Source organism: Felis catus, chromosome D3, assembly GCF_018350175.1.
Source record: "Felis catus isolate Fca126 chromosome D3, F.catus_Fca126_mat1.0, whole genome shotgun sequence".
Lineage (NCBI taxonomy): Eukaryota > Metazoa > Chordata > Mammalia > Carnivora > Felidae > Felis > Felis catus.
The window spans coordinates 66,584,826-66,602,282 of record NC_058379.1 but is presented as its reverse complement, the minus strand read 5'-3'; the positions used below and the strand labels follow the sequence as shown (position 1 = coordinate 66,602,282).

The 17,457-nt window shown below is 52.5% G+C and overlaps 1 protein-coding gene across 1 annotated transcript in view; it reads right to left on the bottom strand.

Moving 5' to 3' along the window:
• RNF165 (ring finger protein 165) overlaps positions 1-17,457 on the bottom strand; it is a 112,310-nt gene that overhangs the window by 23,479 nt on the left and 71,374 nt on the right. The gene's annotated exons all lie outside the window — the stretch shown is intronic.

Genomic DNA, 17,457 nt, shown 5'->3' with positions numbered 1-17,457 from the left:
TAACTGACCCAGTCTTCACCATGAACAGATAGCCCAAGGGTAATCAGTCTCTGAGGAAGATCACTGAGTGAAGAGAGACAATGTATCAAGTTTTTAAAAGAACAAAACAAAAGGAACCCAAAGGAACAGAGGCCATGCAAAGGAAAAACCCTATAATTGACATCCTCCGAGAAATAAAATGTCGGATCTATGAAACAAGAAGTTCTTTTAAAAGGAGCTAAGAGAAAACCAGAGCTCTTGGACATTAAAAACAGAAGGGTCAGAAGACAAAGCTGGGGAAATTTCCCAGGAAGCAGAAGGAGAAAACCGAGAGACAGGAAATAGGAGAAAACAGATGTAAACATAGACGGATGGGTCGGAAGGTTACATACGTGACTCGTGAGACCGAAAAGACAGAGAAAACAAGGGGGAGGAGAATATGAAAAACATTGTAAAAGATAGTTTCCCAAACTGACGGTTTGAGTTTCTAGATAGAAAAGGTCCTCTGAGTGCCCAGCAAAATGGATAGGAGAAGAACCCACACTGAGGCATCTGACTGTAAAATATCCAAATTGTAGGAGCCAAGATGATTCTAGCACTTTCCAGAGAGAAAGCAAACAGGGGCCACACAAAGGGTCAGGAAGCAAAATAGCATGAGATTTTTCAAAAGCAACATTGGTAGCATAAAAACAGTAGAGCAATTGCCTTCAGGATACTGAGGGGGAAAAAGATTTCAATCTAGAGCTCTATGCCCAGCCCAGCTATTGATTGATCAAGCATGAGAATAGAATATAGACATTTTCGAACGTGCTGGGTCTCAAAAACATCAACCTTCTCCGCACGTGTCTCAGAGACGGACTGACGCAAACCAAGAAAGAGGAGCAGACACTAGGGGGTGCGGCCTGAAAGAGATGGGGTTTCCCAAGCCGTGCAGTGACTCCAGCACCGCACAGGAAAGCAGCTGGAAGGGAGGCGCTCTGAGAGGGTGTCGTGGGGGTGGAGATGGGAGCGATAGGACTACCAAGAGATTTAGCCACATAAAAACAGTATTTGAAGGGGGTGCCTGGGTGACTCAGTCGGCTAAACATTAGGCTGTTGACGCTGGCTCAGGTCATGATCTCCCGGTTTGTGAGTTCGAGCCCCACGACCGGCTCTGTGTTGACAGCTCAGAGGCTGCTTGGAATTCTCTCTCCCTCCCCCTCTCTCTCTTCTCCTACCCCACTCACACATGTACTCTTTCTCTCTCTCAAAATAAATAAATAATTTAAAACATTTTATAATATTTGACAGAATTTTGCAGTTTGACAGAATTTGGTAAGAATTTGTGCAAATGTCATAAAAAGCAAGGCAACCACAAAAAATAATGCTAAACTACAAAAAGAGGCAGTTATTACCTCCCAGGAAAGGAAAAGTTATGCAAGAAAGGGTAATTATTATGTACTACTTGGTTCAGCAGTAAAAAATATTTATATTACATTTATATTATATTATATTATATTATATTATATTATATTATTATATATAAAATAAAGCAAACATTAATAAGCTATATTAGAACAGAAAAAGACATTTCTCTCTTAATTAGAAACTATAAAGGTGCCTGGGTGGCTCAGTCGGTTAGATCTCGGTTCAGGTCATGATCTCATGGTTCGTGAGACAGAGCCCCGCGTCACCAGCCCTGTGCTGACAGCACAGAGCCTGCTTGGGATTCTCTGTCTCCCTGTCTCTCTGCCCCTCCCCTGCTCATGCTCGCTCGCTCTCTCTCTCTCTCTCTCTCTCTCTCAAAGATAAATAAACATTTTTAAATTAAATAAAAAGAAAATGTGTAATGTCAAAATTGAAAAATCAACAAATAGCATTTTAAGAATTTATTTAGAAATTTACTTCGTAATTTATGTGTTTCAGGAAGTGAACAGCTAAAGACGAGTGGCATGAGTTGGGCTTTGGGCTGTAGGAGAGGGGAAGAGGCGGATACGTTGCTACATGTATCTTACGTACTGGTGCCTTTTGACTCTGTAAATGATGGGCATGCCCGTTGATAGACGTTTTTAATCTTTTAAAAATAACTCTTTGCAAATCCAAATGAAAACCAAAAGAGTTTCTGACTGCCCTCAAATGAGCCAGGAAAGAATTATCTAGAAGGTTTATTTCTACAAACATTCTGGATAAGTAGGACTTCTCTGCCTGTTGAATTCTGGCTTTGCTGAGTCCGGGGGCGGTGGCCTGAGCAAGTGGGTCCTGGATTCCCCCTTCTCCCTCACTCACGCCTGACCATCAAGAGAGAAGAAAAAGGCCAAGGTGACAGAGGACAGGGGCAAGAAGAAGGAAGGAGGGCTGTTGAGAGATCATGGAAAGAAGTGAAAGGCGGCATGACTGCAGGGAAAGGGAATTCGTAAAAAATACAGACTCTAATCCAGCCCTGTCCACAAGAATTATGACGTGAGCCACGTGTGTGACTTAAAATTTTCCGGTAGCCACCCTTAAAAGAAGTAAAAAGACATGGGTGAAATTAATTTTAATAATGTATCTAGGGGCACCTGTGTGGATCGGTCAGTTCAGCTTCCCGACTCTTGATTTCGGTTCAGGTAGTGATCTTGCGGTTGGCGAGATAGAGCCCCGCGTCGGGCTCTGTGCTGACAGCGTGGAGCCTGCTTGGGATTCTGTGTCTCTCTCTTTTGCTGCCCCTCCCCCCCTCCAAATAGATAAATAAACATTAAAAATTAAAATAAATAAATAATATATGCTACATAAGCCAATATATCCAAAGTGTTATTATTTCAACAGGTACTCCAGGGAAAAAAAAAATGAGATATAGTACATTGCTTTTTTTTTTAATTTTTTTTTAATGTTTATTATTGAGAGACTGAGAGACAGAGAGACAGAGCATGAGTGGGGGAGAGGCAGAGAGAGGGGGAGACACAGAATCAGAAGCAGGCTCCAGGCTCCGAGCTGTCAGCACAGAGCCCAAGGCGGGGCTCGAACCCATCAACTGCGAGATCATGACCCGAGCCAAAGTCGGACGCTCAACCGACTGACCCACCCAAGCGCCCCTAGTACGTTGTTTTTTTATTGTGCACTAAGTCTTCAGAACCAAGTGTGCATTTTGCACTTATATAGCATCTGAGTTCCGACTAGCCCCCTCCCAAGCTGCCCCTTGGGGTTAGTGCCTCCCCTATTGGACAGTGAGCTGTGAAGGAAGAAAGCCAACTCCATGCACGGAGCAATGCATTTGAGCCAAGTTTCCTAACTGGTCTGCCTTCAAATGGGGAGCTCCCCATTGCTTACAGGTGAGATGCACACCCCTTTGCCAGAAAGTAAGCCCCATCCTCCTGATCCCTGCTAACTCCACTAAGCTCCCCGCCAGCCGTCTGCACTGGTCAACTCAAAATTCAGACATGCCACACATATGCCCACTGAGGGGCCTTGGCTCACACCTCACCGGCCGCCTTCCCCATCTTTAAAGGTCACCTCTCAGCTCTTCCCAAAACGTCTCCCCTGCCCACCAGCCTCCCCTGAGTTCGTGGAGAACGCCCCGTCTCTATCACTCATTTGGCACCTGGCAGGGGCTACCTTGAGCTGTTTCTTCACACTCGCCACCCCCAGCTGGCTGAGCTTCGTGTCTTACTGTTTCTGGATCCCCACGCACGTCTCTGGGAGCTGCATGCAGTGGAGACCTACTGGCTGATTGTTGGAGGGTCTGAGGCAGATACAGTAGCTCAGGAAACTGGTGCACTGAGACTGGTTGGTGGCAAGCTGGTTTCAAATTGAGAGGGAGAGAGAACGGCAAGAAGGGCCTGGGTGAGCTCCCGGGTTTTAACGCGGCAGCTGGGAGGGGACAGGTCAGGCAGGGCTGGCCAGCGGCCTGCCGCCAGGGTGCCCACCCTGCCAGGGGAGCCTTCCGGTTACCTTCTTCTTAGAAAGAGGACCGAGCGACTGTCCTAGCCTAGAGAGGCTTTGCTCCCTGCGGCCTGGACCCTCACACTGATGCACTGGGAAGTGAGGACAGGTGCCTTCCCTCCGGGAGGGCCGGCAAGAGAAAGGTGAACCGAAGTGTCTATTTGTCCCATATTTGAGGCAATTTCTACCTGCAAAAACCCTTTGACTCCCGCCCTGGGACTTTGGGTCCCTCTCCCCATCGCCTCCATGCCCGGGGAGATCTTAGTCTCAACACCCCTGCTCAGGAGGGAATTGAAGCCAGGAGACAGCCATTCAGGGACCCCCGGCTCTCCTCAACCCTATGTCATGTGGGGTCTGTGAGAGTAGCACGTAATAGCGATTCTATCTGGCCTCTAAGACCAGAGGAGTGAAGTTCTCAGGGTAGAATATCTGGGCCCATGACAAGCCAATGATCAATGACGTCTGAACAGCACTTACATCCCCAAATGGCCCCATCAATAGACAACCCACAATTTTTCCCATTAGAGCCACTCCCTTGGGTTACAACATAATCTCCAGATGTCCCTGATTACACTATCCATTTATCATACTTCCTCGGGGCTGATACGCCATCAATTGCAAGATCCGCCATGAGCTAAATGACATTTTCAGGGAGTGAGGAGAACGAAGGAGCTCCCCGAAACAAAGCACCCCACTAAAGAAACACATCAAGCATAAGACACAAATTAGTTTGGGAAATGGAAGAGAAACATGTGCATCTCTGAATTCAGAAAATCAGTGTTCATAGCAACCCTCCACCCCACCCCCTCCGAGAGCTGGCAGGGAGCCATACCTTCAAGCGGGGGGCCTGGCACATGCACAAGGTAGGGCAGGGCTGGGGAGGGAGGCCCCGGGCTGGCCCCGCACAGCTGGGGCAGGGGAGGCACATGGTGTGGGGGTCTCCTGATGCCCACCTGACACACGGGACACAACAGGTACTCCACACAAGCCCGGGGATTAGTGACTGATTTGTGCCTCGTGGGCAGGGAGCCTGAACAGGCTGGCAGCTGGAGAGTGGGTGGACCAGGGGACAGAAGAAACCATACAACCCCACAGCGGAGGGAAAGGTAAGGAGAAGCCGAGGGCTGTGGGGCTAAGGATGGTGGGTGAGGTGAGTGGAGACAACGGTGACAGAGGTCCCGAGTCTCTGAAAGGCTCATGGACACTCGTCTGGTAAATAACAGAGCAGAGACTTGAACCGAGGTCTTTCCTGAAAGCAAATCCTCAATGGGAAGGAGGGCCCAGAGCCCAGGGAACTAGGAGGCTTGATAAATAAAGCAGAGGTGGCAGCGAGGGGACCTACCAAGGAGGAAGGTGGTACAGAAATGGGGCCAGGACACCCAGAGGACACACTGGGCCTGTCTGCGGTTTCTGGCTTGGGGACAGAATCAAGGGGGTTGGGGGAGCCTCAGGGCTGGGCCTAGGTGGGAGCACAGAGGAACCAGGCCCACATGTCAGAATGCCAGGGATGGTGACTGAGACAGCAGAGCCCTGAGGCCTGACGGAGGCTTCTTCAGCGCAGGCAGCCCCCTGAGATGTTGGAAGATTCTAGCTGTATTCGAACCTGACCAACATGGTCACCCGGAGGCAAAGGGGCTTTAATCCCCAAGACTCCAGGGCCCAGGGGCACCTCCTTCAAGCCTTCAGACAAAGAGGCAAGGGGGAAAAACAGACGTGCAGTAGGACAACTGACATCTCCTCAGTCTGGGCTGCTGCCCGCAGCCTGGTGATAGTCCCCTTGTGCTCGTGGGGGCACAGAGTCTACCAGCTGGCCGAGTCTCGCCTGCTCCCCCAGGGGATCCGGGACCCTGGGAGAGGAGGGTGGGAACCAAACCCTCCAGGTCCCCAGGGAAGCCAGCCTGGCGTGTCCCATCCTCCCCAGGCCTGTTCCCAGGGTGTCAGGTTCCTGCTGTCCCTCGGCTCACTGACCCAGCGTCACCCTCCCTCAAAGCTGGGGGCAGAACCGGCAGGGGGAGGGGCGCTAGGCAGGCCCACGGCAGAGTCAGGAGGGAAGGGGCACCACGGAGACTCCCTGCCCTGGGGCCGAGGATGGCTGGGGAGAAAGGGGACAGGAGCAGCTGGAAACCTTGTCCCTGCTGAGCCTTTCCCTAGAAGCTAGGGCTGGAGGCAGCATTTACTCCTTTCTGAGAAGCTGGCTCTCAAGCAGCAGAGAAAACCAGTCCTTCGAAAAGCAGATTGCTGGGGTGTCTGGGTGGCTTTGTCCTCGATCAAGCAGCCGATTTCAGCTCAGGTGGTGGTCTCGTGGTCCATGGGTTCGAGCCCCGCATCGGGCTCTGTGCTGACAGCTCAGAGCCTGGAGCCTGCTGCGGATTCTGTGTCTCCCTCTCTCGCTGCCCCTCCCTCTCTCGCTGCCCCTCCCTCTCTCACTGCCCCTCCCTCACTCACACTGTTTCTGTCTCTCAAAAAATGAATAAACGTTAAAAGAAAATCAAGTAAAAAAAAAGAGAAGAAAAGAAAAGCAAGAGGCTCCACAAGAGGCCAGTGAGGAAGGCCTCTGCTACCAAAGAGGCTTTCAAAGCCAGGCAGAGTGATCCAGTGGAAGCCTCTGTCCTAGAGGCCAGGGCGCCTCCCCTTAGCAGTCGGACCTGGCCAGGACGTTGGGCTTCTCCAGGCCTTAGTTTCCTAGACTTGTGACCCACGATGATGACACCTGATCCTACACACCTGCTAAAAGGTCTGGGCTGCCTGGGGCCATGAACATTTTCCTGCCAGGCCTCTCATTTCGCTCACTGGGAAGCCAAGTAGAAAGCCCTGGAAGATGTTTGTGAACTGACATCTGTGCTCCCCCAGGGGCCCACAGCTGGAAGCCCAGACCCGGCTCTGCTGCCCTGGCCCCTGTTGCCATCTGTGTGATGTCCAGCATCTCAAGTGGGCTAAAAGCAGTGAGGAGCAGAGCAGACCAGCACTGACCTTTGAAACCCACCTTCCGAATGGCTCCCACATTATCCTAAAGCCTACTCCTGAGCATTCTATTCCCCGCCCAAATTCCCCTCCTGCCCCCACCCCTCACTGCCCTGTGTGACCTTCCCTCTCACCTCTCCCAGGCCCCCAGGGGCCTTGCCTGCCTCCAGCCCTTGGCCGCCATTCTCTGCCCCCGCACTACTGCCCTGTCTAACCAGACTGTCATATGTCCTGTGAAGCCCGGACTCTAGGGCGGATGCCAGTCCCCCTCGGAGCACTCCAGCGCCTTCCCGGCCACATGAGGTGCCCTCTCCGCTTCACTTGTGGCCTTCGCCTCATACACTGGCATTTCATTTGTGGGCAAATTTTATCTCCAAAAATAAGCTGTGAAGTGAGTGGCTTCGAAGCAAATGCGATGCAGTAGATGTCTTTTGTTCTCAAGAGGGGCTTAGCAGGGCGCCTGGGTGGCTCAATTGGTTGAGTGGCCGAATCTTGATTTTGGCTCAGGTCATGGGATCAGCATGGAGCCTGCTTAAGATTCTCTCTCTCTCTCTCTCTCTTTCTCTCTCTCAGTCCCTCCCCTGTTTGTGTGCCTGCTCTCTCTCTCTCTCTCAAAATAAAATAAATAAACATTAAAAATAAAGCGGGGGGGGGGGGATTGGAATCTTCCAAGAGGGACGGAGAGGGAAATGAAAGAATGGAGGAGAGAGGGTAAGAAAAATCTAGGAGGAGGAGAGGGAAGACAGAAGAAAAAAGGAAAAGAAAGACCTTCATTATCTCAGAAAGTTAAAGATTACGTTATTAGCTAGTAAGGAAATAGGGTTCTTCATTGAATATTCAAGCTAAATGATCCTCAGTGAGTGGACAGGTGAAAACCCCAAAGGGGAAAATGCGGGGTGGCCTGTCCAAGGGCTCTCGGGTAGTGACGGCCGAGCTGGGGGCTAAGGCTCTGGGCCTTGAGAGTGTGCTCTCCCTCAGCTCTGCTATTTCCGTCCCCCTGCCAGCCCTCAGGCCCCCGCGTGTCCCTCCGTGACCACACACGGTACCCCCAGAGAGGAACCCACCTGTCCCGGTGGGCCGCTGGATGAGAATGACGCACACGACCCTGCTGGAACCACCTCCGCTGTCTCAGCCTCATCTGTCTCCCCAGATGCCCCCAGGAGAAAGCCTGTTCCTGCCTACGGAGGTAACCATGAAATGACAAGGGACCAGCTACCACTGTCCCTGGAGAGTGGTGTCCCGCTGAGGAAAAGCCATGCTGATTGAGGTTGCTTAGGCACAGTCCAATCCACTTTGGCCAGGGGCCCCAGGACCCCCCTGCCTCCCGCCCCGGCCTAAGAAAATGCCAAGCGCTTATTCAATGTAGCCAGCCCATCGGATGCTTCTGTAACAGGGCAAATCTACGGAGCCCTGACAAATCCTCTGCAGAAGGCTTTCAGCCCTATACTTCACGGGGTTTAGCTAATAAAAAGGATGGTGGAAACCCCTGGGTCTGAGCACCAACACCGGAAGCCTTATAAGAACATGCACGTAGGTAAACCAGGACGAGAGCAGGATGGTCAGGGGACTTGGGTTGTGTGGTACAAGGACTAGCTGAAGAATCTGAGTGTGAACCAGGAAGCGGAGACTCTGGGGCAGATAATAGCTGCAGGCAAAGAGATTAAGCTCTTTCTGGTAGATTTGGGTCAACATAAGGAGGATGTCTTTTAGAATGTCACTATGTCCCCCAAAGCTCCTCATCATGGGGGATGCCCACGCAGAGGCCTACTACCTGCCCAGCAGAGGTGTGTGGATTCTGGAGATGGCCTGGAGCACCTCCAGGACCCCTTCTAGGCCCACCAGGACATGATGCACACTCCCTGCCACACCTCCCAGTGCTTGATCGTAGTGATGCCGAACTGTTGTGGGAAGGCACAGAAAGGCTGGCCTGGGTGATAGGGAAGGGTGTATGGAGCACAGCAGCGAGGAGAGACCAAGCCTGGGTACTCGGGGCCCGAGCTTGGAGGCCGGAGCCCAGGGAACAGGGAGTCGACGTGAGCCACAAGTCAGACTCCCTGTACTACTCCACCTGGCCCTCCAGGGGCTTCCTCTTCCCTCTGCTGATATCAGAAGAATCCCATCTCCCACGGCTGCTGAGCCTCCTGATGGCCCACACTGACTTCTCACATCTGAGATCCCTGTGACAAGAAATGCATCCTTTGCGATCCATTTAGATGCAGAACACTTGGGGGTGGGGGGACACGGGAAGAAGAAGGGAGGGCTAAGTTGTGGGGAATCTTGAATCCCAAGGCCAGGAGTCTGGGATATACTTCCTGAGCTGAGTACTTGATGACAGACCGGATAAAATCAGAGATAAAGAACTGGAACTTGAGCCATCTGCCCAGAGCCCAGCTTCTTGGCTGCTCTTCCCGCCTCCTTACCTCCTCCAGGTAAATCGGCTTAACCCCTTTTGCTCCAGTCCGATCAACCCCCAGAGGCCTATCCCCTGGCTCAGCCCCTTGGGCTGCCAGAGGTCTCCTTTCCTCCCACTCCGTGGTTTGGTTCCCTTACCAACAGAGCCAGGAAAGGAAGTGATACGCCCAGAGGGGTCCTTTGGAGCCCAGAGCAGCTTTCTGAATGGTTCCCCAGGGCCAATCTTTGATCTCTAATGAAAAGCTCAGCTTCTTCCAAGGAACTGAATTCTGGCTCTGAAACCACTGATGGGAGGGAAATTTCCATCCTAAGGAAGCCTACTTGCCCTTGGACAGGAAGCAATTAAACTGCCTGCTTCCAACAAGCAGCAAAGGGCAAGCGTTTAGCTCTAGTTGCCGAGTAGGAGCCTGGAGCCTAGGAGGGAGTGGCCAGCTAGCAGCAGGCTGCTACTGCAGAAGAAAATGCCTACGGGGATAAGGTAATCTTCCAGGCGTCCTCTAGCCCCGAAGATACCTCTTCTCCATCCAGTGCCAAAGATGGCTATAAAAATATTCCCAGTGGGCACCCGGGTGGCTCAGTCGGTTAAGTGTCCGACTTCAGCTCAGGTCATGATTTCGTGGTTCGTGGGTTCGAGCCCTGGGCCGGGTTCTGGGCTGACAGCTCAGAGCCTGGAGCCTCTTTCAGATTCTGCCTCTCTCTCTCTCTCTCTCTCTCTCTCTCTCTCTCTCTCTCTCTCTCCCCATCCCTGCTCGCGCTCTCTCGCTGTCTCACAAACATGAATAAATGTGAAAAAAACCAGACAAACATTCCCAGTGCACTCATAAAGAGGGCTTTTGGTGGAGGGCGTCTATGGTCAGGAGACCTCGCTACCTGAGGGCGGAACCTGGGTCTATCTCATTTACCTATGTTCCTGGTGCCTGGCACAGATCCTGATACCCAGGAAGAACTTGCTGAATGAAAGAATGAATGAGTGAGTGAATGAAAACGAACAGTTGAATATGTAGGAAGGGGCATCTTGCTAAAAGCCTTGGTAGTGTGCAAACCAGCTGCCCCCAGCACGTCAGCACCTGCAGGCTTGCACGGCAGCAAAGGGGCTGACGGAGTTCAAGTGTGGGGCAGGAGGACTAACCTGGTGAGCACCACAGAAAGACTGAGGATTCTTTCCGTGAATCCCAGGGCCCAGATGCAAGTACCAGGACTGGGGTGGTCCAGCATGTGAGGCAGTCACCATGAATCACAAGCAAATACCTCAGAAGAAGAAGCCGTTTCAGACCCAGAACAGGAGCCCTCCACCTGCCGCTCCTGGCCGCGGGAGAAGGAGTCCACACTTTGGTGGCATTGGTTAGCTTCCGCAAACCACGCGCAGCGAATCCCAGGTCATGAGTTCAGATACTCTCCTCATGGCCTTAATGCTCCAGTACATTTTTAAAAAACAGGGGCGCCTGAGTGGCTCAGTCGGTTAAGCGTCCGACTTCAGCTCAGGTCACGATCTCACGGTCCGTGAGTTCGAGCCCCGCGTCGGGCTCTGTGCTGACCGCTCAGAGCCTGGAGCCTGTTTCAGAATCTGTGTCTCCCTCTCTCTGACCCTCCCCCATTCATGCTCTGTCTCTCTCTGTCTCAAAAATAAATAAACGTTAAAAAAATTTTTAAAAATAAATAAATTAATTAAAAACAGAAACCAAACCCCAACAACTTTCGAGAAGTGCCAGGACGCTCCCGGGACCTGGTCACATTAGCACCGCCTGGTGCCCATCAGGCAGACCAAGTTCAGCCAGCTGCTTCCATGGACTTTTCCTACCCAGGTGTGCAGGACATACGTGCCTCTGGCACAGAGGCCCGGCCCTATGAACACCCGGGCCAGGGCCGCGGGGAGCACCGTGCCTCTCTCCCGTTTCCCACCGGGACGACTCCGTCTGCTCTGACCACTCGTTCTCCTGCGCGCTCCTCCTGAGAAGAGTGTAGAAGAGCTTAGACGGAGGCCTTTCTCCGAAGCGGCTACGTTTGGGCGGGATCACGCTGCGAAGTGCTAATGGTGGGGTTTCAGGGGGAAGCCTGCGGGTCCACCCGCTGGGGGAGTCCTTGGCCTCCCTGAGCCCCTGAAAGCAAACCACATGCGTGGGTGGGCATCCGTTTGCTTTCCGAGGGAGCCAGGGGCACTGAAATTAGATCCCCGTCCATTACTGCTCATGAGGACCTCGGGCCGGCTCCCTGGGCTGTGAGGTGTGAGAGGGACGGAGACAGAGACAGAGACAGGAGGGAGGGAGGGAAGACCTTGGTTGAAATGCTTGAGGGAGCACAAAGGGGGGCAAGAGAGAGGGAAGGCCGGGAGAACAGAAAGGAGATGAGAAGACAGAAGGGGCAGAAGGAAGAGGGAGAGGACTTGGGAAGAGCAGAGCTACGCGGGTCTCACAACCCACAGACCCCAGCTGCTTGATGGGCGACCAAGGCCCATCTCAAGTCACCTCCAGTGACTCTGTCAGTCCCTTGGCTGCCACTGGCTTGGCCTGTGACAGACAGCACCCGCCTCCCCAGGCAGGCCGGGGCCAGCCGGGCCACCGGGCACCCAGCTCACCACGTGGTATCCTGCATACTCATTTCAGGCCAGTGTCCCTCCGACCGGGTCACCCCAGCTGGCCTAAGAGCCCAGCGGCCCCCGGACTCCGCCCGCCCGGAGGAGGGCCCCACACCAGCCCTCAGGAGACCGGCTGAGCCACCTCACGTCCCAGCTCTGGGCTGCAGCCTTCTGTCTGCAAAATGAGCGAGTAGTGCCTCTGGCCACCGCGGAAGGTGCCTCACGGAGGACAAACACCGCTCACCCCTCTCGGGGAGGGGCCGGGGCTGGCCGCAAGGAACACCCACTCCTCCCAGGTCCCCTCTCTCCCCACCAAGCCCCAAGCATGGTCTACGATGAGATGTCAGGCAGGGGAGCGCGGCCAGGGCACCCCGCACCGGGGCTCCCTGCCCGCAGAGCCACCACGGCCGGCCTCCTACTCCTGGGGTGAACGCGGGGACAAGGAAGAGATTCATAGCCCAGCAACGGCACCGGAGCCAAAAATTCCCAGGAGAGAGGCACTCCCTTGGGTTAAGCATTGCTCTCTCACACTCCTGCTTTTAAGATGCAAATGTCCCCAAGAGGGCGACACTTTAAGTCCTTAAGGGGGAAGGCCATGCAGGGCTTTCTGTCGTCCACAGAGAATGGAAAGCCGGGGAGGTACAGAATGAGCTGCAGGGCTCAGGGAGAAAGACTACCTTCATGGCCTTTGCAGCTCTCTGCCTGGCCGCCCTGAGGATGAGAACAGCCAGACAGTACTTCTTCGCTGGGTCTGAAACTATCCGGCCACAGACTTGTATCTGATTCCAAACCCGACTTACTCATTCACCAAATATTTACTGCGTGCCTATCACGGGCGAGGCACAGTTCTAGATGCTAGGGATGCAGCCATAAGCAAAACAGTCAACAACCCTTGCCCTCCTGGGACTGTGGTCTCGTTCTGTATGACAGCAGTGTGGTCACCACATGTGACTGTCAGCATGTGAAACGTGGCTAGTCTGAATTGGTATAAGCTGCCAGTGTGAAATGTGCACCAGACCTCCAAGACTTAGTAAAAACCAAAAGCTGACTTTCAAATGAAGTATACATTGAGATGAGTGATGTTGGATATATTGGATTAAATAATATATATTGTTAAAACAAATCTCACCTCTTTCATTTTACTTTTTTAATGTGGCTGCTAGAAAAACATTAAGTGATATATGTGCCCTACATTATATTTCTATTGGGCAATGTTGGTCTAGACCCTAAGGGGCTATATAAGAAAATATATCATTCATTGATGATGTTGCCAAGAGCTGTAGAGAAGACTGAAGCAGGGAAGGAGGAGGGGTGGGGAGAATGTGTCAATTTTAGATAGGATGGCCAGGAGGGCCTTCAGTGAGAGGGCGAGGTTGTTGTAAAGAGCTGAAGGAGGCCAAGGATTGGGGGGTGAAGACATCCAGGAGAAGAGTTTTCCACGCAGACGGGTCTGCATTGCAAAGGCCCTGTGGTGAGAGAAGCCTGGCACGGTGAGGACCATCTGGAGGCCAGTGTGGGTGGGGCGGAGTGAGGTAGGGGACAGTGGTAGGAGTTTAGGTGAGATGGATATTGGGAGTCCAGGGAACACATTGTGCAGGCCCCCATTGGCCATTATAGGATGTTGGCTTTCACCCCAAGTGAGATTAGGAGCCAAAGGGGTGTCTGAGCAGAAAGTAATATGAGTTGGCTTGCTCCGGCTGCCATGTTGAGAATGGGCTATACGGACAAAAGGGAAGAAGCAGGTACCAAGAAAGAGGTGACGGTTTCTTGGACACTGGAGGGCATGGGGCAGAGGGAGGAAGGGAAAATATATGTCAAGGGTGGAGGTAACCAGATTTGCTAATAGATTGGATGTGGAATGTGAGACAGAGCGCAAGGCCGACTCCGGAGCCTCTGTGAGCAACAAAGGTTGTGTGGTTGACTGTTCAAAACAGTGGCCCCAATTCCTCCGCTCTGGATAGACACGATTTTTGCAAGGCGATTTGTACCCGCCCCGTCAAGAGGCAGAATCCATTTCTCCACCCCTTGAATCCGGGGTTGGCCGTGTGACTGACTTTGGCCACTAGAATGTAGTGAAAGTGACATCATACCAGTTCTTAGCCTGGGTTTTAAGAGACCTTGCCTGTTCACACTTTTCTTGGACTCCTGCTTCTCCCTTATAAACAGGCCCAGGCTGTCCCACTGGAGAGTGAGAGACCTGCGAAGCTGGGGAAAACTCTCCTAGTGGAGGCCCTCCTACCCCAGTCGGTCCCAGCTCCCTGTGGATGTATGACTGAGCCCAGATAAGACCAGAGGTCCTGGCTGAGCTCAACCCAAATTATCAACTCACTGACTTGTGAGCTGAATAAATGGTTGTTGTTTTATTTTTTTATTTTTTATTTTATTTGAGAGAGAGAGAGAGAACATGAGTGGGGGAGAGGGGCAGAGGAAGGGAGAGAGAAAATCTTAGGCAGGTTCCATGCTCCGCATGGAGCCCAATGTGGGGCTCAATCCCACAACCCTGGGATCATGACCTGAACCGAAATCGAGAGTCAGCCACTCAACTGACTGAGCCACCCAGGTGCCCAATGGTTGCTGTTTTAAACAAGCTTTAGAGTGGTTGTTACATAGGAAAAGCCAGCTGGTATAATTGATTTATTGATGCGGGGACCCAGTTTTGAGTTATGCTCTGTTTTGAATATGAGTCTGAGTGTTTAGAGAGCAAAAGCCTCCCCTTCCCTCATCTCTTCCAGAGCACCTCAGAGGGGGCTAGATGGAATCTAGGTGCACACTGAACACTTACTGGATGGGCGGATAGATGGATGGATGCATGCATGCGTGCATGCATGGATGACTTATTAATTGGTCCCTAAGCACCAGCCAGGTCCCTGAATCACCCTTCCCCTGACAAAGCCAAAAGGGCTTTCAATGCCTCTTCTCTCTACCCCGAGGGTCTGCAGTTGAACCTTGATTTCATAGCGCTTTCACCGGCAATAGCAGTGGAGAACTGAAACCTGCAGAGCTGTGAGCTTCCTTGAGAATGTGAAGCACTGATTTTTAGCCTGCTTTTTGACCTCCCACACCCAGCCTTTTCCCAGATGTGCTGGCAAAGAGACAAATCAATTGTTTTGTGTTTTTCCTGCTCTCCACCCCCATGACATGCTAATTAGCAGGGAAAATGCCAACAGCAAAGTCAAAAGGCTGAGGACAGTTCCCAACCCTGGGTAGACAGCTGGTGCAGCACTGGGCGTCCTGACTCTTCCATCCAAGGTTGGTGCCCATTTCCAGGGCGTTAGACACTGTTTTCTGCCTCCCTGCTTGTCTTTCCTCCACCCCAGGTGCTCTGAATCCCTCAGGAACTCTGCTTCGGTACCTCTGTGATGCTGACAGTAATCTCAGTGCACCATGTCACTTCCCACAAAGCCTTTCCCAAATTCAGCCCCACAACCATCCAGCACAGTGCATTGTAGACATTACTTCCATTTTAGAGATGAAGAAACTGAGGCTCAAAGGGTTAGAAAGACTTACCAACATCCTTTGGCCCAGGGCTGGAAACGTGGAGCCTAGTTTTCTCATTCCAAGCCTGTCTTTCTTTCATTGTCTGCACCATCAAAATATGGGGCCAAGAACACTGAGGCGGGGGGCTCCATAAGCAATTCACTGGTAAGGTTACCATCTCAGGTCTCACGTGGGCATTTAGCTGATGTCAGTTAAACTCTGGCCAGTCTTCCAGGCCCAGGGAAGGGGACACTCTGAAGAGACGCAGGCTCTCCCAGGCCCTGAAACTGTCCCTGCCCCCATCTCCTGGGCTGTAGCTGTCACCTGAAGCTCAGGGTGTCCGTGAGCCAAGAATAAAGACCCATCTTACCAGATTCTTCCGAGGTGCTTAAACCAAGTCCTGATGCCACACATACTCTCATGCAGCCCTGGTGCAGGCTCCCCATCTCTAGTGCTCCCCATCTGCAATTCTGTGCACGTTTCCCATCTGCAGTGCTCCCCATATGCATACGGGGTGCTCCCCATCTGCAATTCTGTGCACTTTCCCATCTGCAGTGCTCCCCATATGCATATGGGGTGCTCCCCATCTGCAATTCTGTGCACGTTCCCCATCTTTAGTGCTCCCCATCTGCAATTCTGTGCATGTTCCCCATCTGCAGTGCTCCCCATCTGCAGTGCTCCCCATCTGCAATGCTATGACGGCACAGAGTAAAGATGTTTACCGGGTACAAAGTGAGCCCCGAAGAACCTAATATGGCCTCTCACATGACCCTTCCCAGTTACCATTGCACCCTTCCCTCTCCACTAAGGCAAGAGAAACCAAGAGGAGCAAGGGATTCCACATGCTGCATTTGCCCTTCTGGAGTCTGAGGGGTGTCGGGGGGAGGGGCAGCGTGCGCGCGCGCGTGTGTGTGCATGTGCACGCGTGCGTGCACACATGGGGGCAGCTGTGCCCTTGCATCCATCGCCTGCTCCGTGGCCTGCTGGAATTAGGCCTACTTGTTGGCAGTGGCTTCGCATAGTCCTGCTTTGTCAGGTCAATCACGCCGCTGGACAGGAGAAGGGGGAGTAGACTGTCCCTCTAGGAAGCAGTAGGGTACATCTGCCCTGGGACTCAGGAGAGTCGCACTGAAGTCCAGTCTCACTCGCTCACTCTCAGTGTGGCCTTAGGCAAGCAGCCTGGCCTCTCTGAACTTCAGCTTCCCAACCTACAAAACGGCACAAGGATATTGCCGTCTGTTCATCCAGGATGGTCACGGGTTCAGAGGAGACATGCTGGGGTCAAGGGCTTTGAAAAATATACAACGGCTCACAGAAGGGAGGCCTGGGTAGGAAGGGCGTTACAACAGACGTTTACAGGAGCCTGAGGGTCCCGCAGTAACTTCAAGTCAAGTCTGCCACTAGGTTATAGTGTACATGCAGCAGATGATTTCTGGAAGATGACACGAGCTCTGATGGCAGTGGTTCCCATGAGGAGAGAGCACGGGTGGCTGATGGCAGGGGAGGGGAGGGGATGTGGTTTTCTCGGTCTATATACACGCTCTCTACCATGTGGCTTTGTGCCCTACACTGTGTGGTTTTTAAAATACACAAAGTAGCTTTTAAAAATAATAAATGTTAAGCACGGCAAAATGGGCAAGTCGGTTGGTCTTCAGCACTGTTCTGCCCCCCTTTCTACTCACTTTCTCACCCTAGGCTCCCAGGGTGCCCCACACTGTCTCCCCCATCTCCCCCAGTTTCAGCTTTCCCCCTCTCCCCAATTTAAAGATAAGCAAACTGAGGCACTAAGAAAGTCAACAACGGCCCATCACATTACCCCAGAGTGAACACAAGGTGTATTGGGGTTCAGTTCCACAGCCAGGGGGGCCCTCCGACCCCACGTAGCACCTACAACTCAGAACTGCTCTAGAAAGTCAATGGAAGCCCCTACAGTGGTGTGAGTTCAGACCCCATGGGACAGGCTGCAACAGACATACTTTGGGGTGGAGAGGGTCCTCCCAGGGCCCCTTGGATGTCACCACATGGTCTGCTTCTAGAGAAGGCTGGGCTTGAGTGAGGCTGCTTTATCGAAGGTGCTGCTTTGGGTGTGAACTTGCGAATCAGTGCCCTTGGAAAGGGTCGAGGCAACCCACCGTATTCTAATTCCACTCTAGACAGAA